Source organism: Gavialis gangeticus, unplaced genomic scaffold (assembly GCF_001723915.1).
Source record: "Gavialis gangeticus isolate Ggan-Ray unplaced genomic scaffold, GavGan_comp1, whole genome shotgun sequence".
Taxonomy (NCBI): domain Eukaryota; kingdom Metazoa; phylum Chordata; order Crocodylia; family Gavialidae; genus Gavialis; species Gavialis gangeticus.
Window position 1 is genome coordinate 240589091 of NW_017729032.1, and position 8623 is coordinate 240597713.

General features: G+C 41.3%; 1 long non-coding RNA gene across 1 annotated transcript in view; it reads left to right on the forward strand.

The window, feature by feature from the left end:
• Nucleotides 1–2580: 2580 nt before the first annotated feature.
• Nucleotides 2581–8623, forward strand: part of LOC109303392 — a 15622-nt gene continuing 9579 nt past the window's right edge. The window contains exon 1 of the long non-coding RNA XR_002099088.1: nucleotides 2581–5270. This is a non-coding gene — a long non-coding RNA (uncharacterized LOC109303392). The remainder of the gene's footprint in view (nucleotides 5271–8623) is intronic.

Below are 8623 nucleotides of genomic sequence, written 5' to 3' on the forward strand. Positions count from 1 at the left end.
AAACTAGAATTATACAGTGAAGATTCAGACCTGATGTTCACCATCAGGTTAAATATGGCAAGCCGTGCCTGATTTTTCAAATTCCCTTCAGTTTTGCTGAAATATATAGGCAGCATAGTTGTCTAAAACTGGAGGCATTTGTACTGTAAGTTCCAAATCTGTCATACAGCTGCTCATGTAAAGCATCCATAAATGGATGAAATTGGGAACATTTATAATGTTGCAGTACTGACGCCAATGATACAAAATGCTTGTCATTTGACACCGAAAACTTTAGGCCAGCATCACTTCCCACTTGTATTACTTTTGCTGAATTTATCAAATCCGTGCTCATTTTAACATCAGTTTCAATGAGCTTTATTTCACCATTTCTATTTAGCTGTTGGCAACAAGCAAACCAAATGTAGTAAACTGTTGCCCTGATCTGACAATGTCTTGCTCAACCTTTATTTTAAAAATGTAGATGTTTAATTCTCTTTCCTGTGGGAAAAAAAATTTGTCTGTGTTATATTCCCCCACTTTTTCATAGTTGGTAGGGTCAGAAGGGACCTGAACAGATCATCAAGTCCAACCCCCTGCCATGGCAAGAAAAAATACTGGGGTCAGACGACCCCAGCAAGGTGTTCGTCTAGCCTCCTCTTAAAGACCCCCAGGGTAGGAGCCAGCACCACTTCACTGGGAAGTTGGTTCCAGATCCTAGCTGCCCTGACAGTGAAGTAGCACCTCCTGATGTCTAGTCTGAATCTACCCTCTGCCAGCTTGTGACCATTATTTCTTGTCACTCCTGGTAGTGCTCGGGGGAACAGGGACTCCCCCAATGCCTGCTGGTGCCCTCTGACTAGTTTGTAACAAGCCACTAGATCCCGCCTCAGCCTTCTCTTGTGGAGGCTGACCAGGTTCAGGTCCCTTAACCTCTCCTCATAGGGCCTGCCCTGCTGCCCCCTGATCATGCGAGTGGCCCTCCTCTGGACCCTCTCCATGTTGTCCACATCCCTCCTGAAGTGTGGCGCCCAGAACTGGATGCAGTACTCCAGCTGCGGCCTGACCAGTGGGGCAGGTTTTTTGTCCTCTAGTGTATCAGAAATGTATGCATAAATATGGTGCCATTTTTGCTTCCTGTCCCTTGTTGGCTGAGGGGCCCCAGGTGGCCCTGCTGTTTGCTGGCAGGGAGGCAAAAAATGGCTCCATGTTTAAAACCACAGTTTTAGCCTCCCTGCTGATCAGGAAGCAGCAGCAGGGTCCTCTGTTAATCAGTAGCGGGTGGGAGACAGGGGGCAAAGTGTGCACAGGAGAACATGTAGTATTGAAAGAGCCACCGTACACTCTATTTCATCCGTGAATTCAGTAGGTCCCTAATTATGAACATCACAAAAATACACCAATCACCATTACTAGATAGTGATATCCACAGAGAAACAGCTATCATATGAAAGTATTACTAATGAACACTAGCTCCATCAACAATCAAACCACAAACCTTGCTGAGATATGTTTCATAATTCAGACAATATCCTACTTTATCTTCTTGCATTTAATTAACTGATTTACATCAAGTGGAGAGTTTTCTCTTGGTGATGCTTTTGGGAAGACACATTAAGCAAGGTTAACTTACTCATTTTTTTTCCCAACGCATAGAGTTTCACCTGCAGTCACAATTAACATAAAATATGTAAATTGTTATTACAATTCACAAATAGCGTTTTATTTTTTGACCAACAGACTTAATCAGTAGCCTGTTCTGTACCTCTTCATTAACAGTTTCAGCAGTCATAAATAAGAGTTCTCACATTGCCATCATTACAACCCGAGATAATTTCTACAACAGTAACTTCAAGTTGGACTCTATTCTGCAAAATTCACATTTCTTCTGATCTCAATTTCATTACAAATGATTTTTCTAGCTAAATCGAGAATACCAGATTCTCAGTGTGTATCCACTAGGAAATTTTTTTGTATTATTTATTTGCTGTTTAGCATGTAGAAGTCCCAGTCATTCTTCTCAGTTCTGTGTTTCTTTTCTAATATTCTGTTTTGCTGTGAGCTGAGAATATATTCAAAACTACAGAAAATCTTTAAGCTAATTTTCATGCACATAATCAATTTTTGCCTCTTGTTGCCTAAAAAACTCCAAAATATTTACAGAGCACCTTTCTCCATACCAGAATCAGCTACTCTCAAATATGGCTTGGGTCTTTTGCTGCCTCCAGTTTTCACAAAAGGCCATAGGGGACATATTTTAGATTAGCCTGAAAAATCAGGAACAAATGAGCCCAGTCATTTAATTCTAATGTTGTTTTCTAAAATGGCATATAAATTCTTCATATTGTCAGAAAGTTCTTGACATTTATCAAGAATCTCATTTCTACAGTTGCCATTAATATTTGCTGCAAGAGAAAACACATCAGTCCCTTTGAAAATTCTCAAGCCTCATTCATTCCTCTTTCCTCTCATGTCCAGGAATAGTGTGTCACATTTCACATTCTGGATCCTCAAACCATTCTCCTCTCTACTGGGAATATTTTTTTTTGTTTGTTTTGGGGTTTTTTTGGTTTTTGGTTTTTTTGTTTGTTTGTTTTTTTGTTTTTTTGTTTCTTGTTTTTCAATCATATTTATTAAATTTTGAACTTTTCAAACAAATTTATCTTTGGTCATTCTCACCTATGCCTTAACAATTTACAAGAGACAAGGATTTTTTAGGTTGATTTTTTTTTTATTTGACCAATTGTATAATTGGGGTAGAGTTAGAAAAGCTTTTGAACGTTAGATCTTCCTCAAGTCTGTGAAGTAAAAGCCAGCTTAGTAAAAAAGTTGGAAAGGAGATTGAGGGTGGCATTCCAGGGAACAACAGACAAATAGCAGAAGAATAAAAGCTAATACTGGAAGGCCAAAGCCTATCAAAAAGGAGGACGGTTATCAATTTACTTCATCATCTGCTCATTTCTACATTTTTGTTAATATTGTACTGTTTTTCTTAAAGAAATTTAAGCTTAACTTGAAGATGAATGAAACCCCTGTCATTATGCCAAGGAAGAGAAAAGCATCATGATTTCTCAGTATACTTCTTTTCCTTTTTTGGGTTTATCTTAGGAACTGTTTTTCAGACCAGTGTAAGGATCTTATACAGACAAGAGGGAAGGGAAGATGATATAAAACTATTGAAGGAAGCATATATTTCATGTAGACATTTTTTCAGAATTTTCAGTGTCAGAATGTGCATCATTCTCTCTTTCTGAAGTAAAGCCTGAAGCTACCTTGTTTTCCCAAAGGCTTAACTTTTTTGGAAATTTTAACTCAGTATCCCCTGTACTGAACTGTGAGATCAACTTGTTTACTTCAGCTTTTGCCTAGCTTTTCATTATACCACTTGTATATTTAAGGGCCAAATTTTCATCTACATTACAGAATATTTGCAACACTGGCAATATAATGAGATGTTGAAGTGGTCCTACAATCATTTGCATAGTAATTTATACCCACTTTAAGGCCCTTTGTGCATCTAAGAAGCAGTAAAGGAGTCTTACTGTAGATGTGAATAAGACCATATATGTTAATATACCCCATACCCATCTAGTCTGCCAGAATCAAGCTATTTCACCTACAGGCTCAGCAGCAGCATAGTGTGAAAAGAGATGCTCTTCTTTTACCCCCATTGATCAATTTTGCAACTTTGTTCTTACCTGACTTAATATGCGTAGAGTTTTGCTCTCTTCTTCTCTTACCATGTTTTTAATCTATTCAAGTAAAGTCTTTTGTATTCATGGGGTGGAGTTCCTTTGAGCTACATTTTTTACGATTATAAAGTTTCTCAGATAGGTTTCAAGGGATTCCCACTATGTTAAAGGGGATTCAACACAGCTTTTATTTCCTTTTGTCTCAGATTGTAAAATCTGGATAGTTAAGAAATGGAATACTTCCTCCAAGGAATTAGTTATCTGTCTAGCTATAAATAGAATGCTGCCATTGCATGGCTAGAGATATATTCAGAGGTTATAGTTATGTGAGCTTTTCAGAAGTCAAACATAACTCAGTCTAACAGGATTGCTCTTTCTGCACAGAAGAGCAGTGCATAAAAATACCTCTCTTTAAAAAACATGTTCCTCCAAAGGGTAGCCAAATATAATTATTTCATGTGATGGTGTATAATTGGGTTGACTTGGAATTCCCCTTCTTGTAACACTTTTAATCTGGCCATTACGTTTGACAGGGTAAGGTTAAATCTCCTCCTATCACCAGTTAGGGACTTCTGTTAGGTCTAAGAATAACTCACACAAAGAGGATGGAAAGTCTCCATTTGGGGCATGCACATTAATTACCATATCAGTCTGTGAATTTATCTTTGCTGGCAGGAGGACATACCTTGCTGCCTTATCAGTATTTCTTGCATATAGATGAAAATTGAGTTTCTTGATGATTGAAATTGTCATTCAGCTTGAATAAGTACATCCTGGTGAAATAAAAACATTCAGAATATCCCCTGCCACTACACTGTTGGATCCTTTTTGCCATAAGACTCCCTTCTCTCTCTCCTTCTAAAAGAACTAAAATAATACATGTTTCTATTTTAGTAACTAATTTAATTCTTATCAGATTCCATATGCGTGTGTGTGTGTGTACATACGCGCATACACATGCACACTTTTAATCTGACATTACTTATATGGATACCATTTGAAGTATTAGAGGTAGCTGCTTTATGATCCAGTAAGACTTATCTTATTCTTCCAAATTTCTTTTCTGTTTTCTTTTTCTCCTTAGAAGTCATTTAAAACATTAATTTCCATAAATAGCTGTTTTTCATATTTAAGTAAATCAGACTTACAAACAATAGGATCCCTATTCTGTAAACTTACGCACAACTATAGGCCAATCCTTCCAGAAACAGAGCGCCGACTTCAACAGTGTTTTTCAGCACCTCATAATATCAAGCACCTTGCAGGATTTGTTAAAAATGTGATTAGTCCTGTTGAAGTTAGAATTATTTGCTGAAATGCTTTCTGCTGTTTACTCTATCATTGGATTTATCATCATCATAATCTTCACAGCAAGATTGGAAAATAAACCTTGGATTTGTGCTGTCAAAACTGCAAAGCTAGAGTGCCTGCTATTCATATAAACTTAATTTATCATTTTAAATATTTCCTTTACCGACTCAGCTTGTCTTCATTTATATTTTGTCTCGATAACAATTGACCTTTCAAGTTATGACTGACAGAGGCTGCTCCTTCAAATGAACTCCGTTGGAAAGTCCCACTCTACTCAGCATCAAGAAGGTATGCAAGACAAATTTAAGTAAAACTATGGGTATGGACTGGCATATATTTGAAGCCACTTCAAAAAGAGAATGTTTCAAAAGAGCAACAGCTGTTACGTTCAAATTGTAACAGGTGGACAACCTGGGATCACAAACCTAGCAAAACATCCAGTAGCAGTTTTGCTACATTTCTATTGCTCTCAGCTTGTCCACACATAACAGTTAGAATGTAACAGTTGCTGCCCTTTTGAGATGTTCCCAATGCAGGTGTCCAAACCTTGTTAGTCCTGTCTAAAGTCTGTAAAGCAGACCTTACTGTCACCTTGAAAAGCAGAAGGCAAAACTGAATACAGAACTCAAATGAGTAATACAATGAGGACAATAGATTTGATAGGCTCAGTTGACTGTTGCCCAAAATCCCTATATCACGGGTTGGCAACATTTTTGGATAGAGTGCCAAAATCATCCCAACCTCCACCCATGCCTCAATTTGGCATGTCGGAGATGGGGGAGGCTGACCCACATTGCTGGTGGTGGCTGCACACATGCCTCTGGGTGGACAGTGTGGGAGGAGCCAGGGTTTCGCTGCCTCAGCCCTGTCCTCACCATGCACTGCACCCACATGTGTTCCTGCCACCACCACAGAGGTGGTTCTGGGGCTCCAGAGCCCAGCACAGCTGTTTGCAGCTTCCCAGCTACCTTCCACAGCCGCCCTGGACTCTGGGCAGCTTTAGCAGGTGTCTGGAAGGCTGCAAACAGCTGTGCCAGGCTCCGCAACCCCAGCACTGGCTCTGTGGCTGCTGCGCACATGCCTGTAGGCATACAGCAGGGAAGCAGCCGGAGTTGGGCGGCCCTTGTCCCTTCCCTGCCATGTCCTGTGAGCGGTGTGTGTACCCACCACAGAGATGGTGCTGGGGCTCTGAAACCCAGTATAGCTGTGTGCAGACTCCTGGCGGCCTTCCACAGCCAGCCAGGGCTCTGGGCAGCTGTAGCAGGTACCTGGAAGGATGTAAACAGCTGTGCTGGGCTCTACAGCCCGGGTACCAGCTCTTTGATGGCAGCAGCTGCACACGTGCCTCTGGGCTAGTGTTGGGAGAGGAGCCAGGGTTGCACAGCCCCATGCCCCTTCCCAGCCATGTGCCCAGAGGTGTATGCTGCTGCAGCTATGGAACTGGTGCCAGGGCTGTGGAACCTCATGACTAACCAGCCTGGACTCTGGGCAGCACAGCATATCGAGAAAAATGAATGTGTGTGCTGGGGGGAGGGGTTGATCCCTACCCTACATGGTCAAAGTATTGCAATGTGAGCAAAAAGTGCTAGATTATTATAATACATTACTCTTCTGGTCTGGCAGAATGTTATACCCACTTTGTGCATGCATCATTTGTTGCATAAGAAACAGGTCAGTGGAACCAAATCCAGATACCAACATGCAGGCTGAGTGGCTGTGTTCCAAACTCTTTGCAGCAAGGAATGCAAAAGGAGTCATAGAACACCGGAAGCTTAAGGCTTGGCTCCACTGTCTTAGAGCACTGTTTCTCAATCACTTAAGAGTCGGGGCACCATTCCATCTTTTTTTTTTTTTTTTTATAAGTTGGCAGACACCACCCTTGTTGAAAACTACTGTTGTACTACCTCAGCTTACCAGATAATTCCTTATTCAACAGTAGCAGCAGTGCAGTTGTTGTGTCTTGTCCACACGTTAAAAAAAAAAAAAAAAAAAGCAAGCCAACAAAACCCCAGTCAAGTTTGATTACAGTAGAAATGTTCAATTAGCTGCAACAGGATTACTCCTAATTTACATTAGTTAATTCAGACAGGAATGAAGACTAGAGAGCAAAATAAAGTACTGTTCTACTTTTTCTGTTTATGGATATAATTGTTGTGCATGGAGTAAAGGTAAAATACTGAATTAAATTAATTCATATTGATCTGATTTGTCCTAAATTATGTAACACATTTTTCATCTTTTGGATTTATAGAAAGTAAGAGGTTGGGAACTTTCTGAGAAGGCCTGCTCTATCTGAGTAGGAACAAGACTTGCCATAATAAACACTGATTTTTTTTGTTATTGTCATTTTGTGTTTTTTATTGTTTTGTTTTTTAAGTTAAGTGTGTACAAATACCATGTGTTCTGACAGTCCTCACATGCCTCCATTTATGGGAAACACCATGTGGTATCGAATCAGGAAGGGCTGCATTAAAGTGGGAGCTCCTACCACAGCTGCTTCCTGATTTGGTGCTGGAAGAGTCACACAGTGCAGTTCCACCTAGCCACAGCAGTGGTGCATAGGCCACAGTAGCCCTAAAAGTGGCTTGTGACATCCCTGATTAGTAGGGCTGTGTGAAATTTCACTGGCCATTTCATTCCGACACTGTTTTGACCAATTTCGAGGTCAAAACAGCAAAATTGGAACAAAACAAAGGCTGTCAAGATAGCCTCGAAACAAAACAAGGCTGGTCGAAACATTTCGAAAGTCGAAACATTTTGACCGTAGGCTGGGGACTGGAAGTCAGTCCAGCTGAACTGACTTCCCATCCCCAGCTCAAGATCCGGCAGGGGGTAGTGAAGCAGCCCAGCTGGGCTGTCTCCTGTCCCCAGTGTGATGCAGCATGGGGGACAGGGAAGCAGCCAAGCTGGGCTGCCTCCCACCCCCAGCACGATCTAGCACTGGGGATGGGGAGTCAGCCCAGTTGGGCCGACTCCCCATCCCCAGCGAAACCTGAAATAGTGTCGAAACAGCCCGTCTGTTTCAACGGAACGAAACAAAGCAGCTGTTTCAACTTGAAGTACAAGATGAAACACTTCCATTGAACCATCAAAACTCAAGGTGAAATGTAACAGTGCTGTTTCGCACAGCTCTGCTAGTTAGCATCATTGGTCTAGAGAGAATATTCTTTTCTTCCCACAGCATCCCCACACTGTAGCAAACAGTCCCATCTGTAGTGGATAGGCTGGTCAACATGAGTTGTCCCAGATCTGTATTTCCACTCTTCCCTAAATTCAAGCCTAACCTGTGTCTATATTCCCCTGCACAGTGACAGAAGGAGCCACTAAAGAGCTGCACTCTGAAGGTAAGATTACGCATTGCAATTAGAACATATTAAGAACACTTAAAACTTGAGTGATGATTGTGGCAGAAAGCCACCTTGGTTTCTCCCCAAAAATCTCTGCCCTGTGACACTGTGATTTAAATGTCTGTGCTGTGACCATTCAATTAGGATGGGCCCAGCACACAGGGGACCACACCCTCAGCCTGTCTCTTTAGGGAACTTGAGCTGGCTGCATTCCTGAGGGAGGGGGAAACCTGCTCCCTCTGCTTACGTGACTTGCATCACTTACCTGGGTAAGGGGTTTCTACCTGGGGAGCT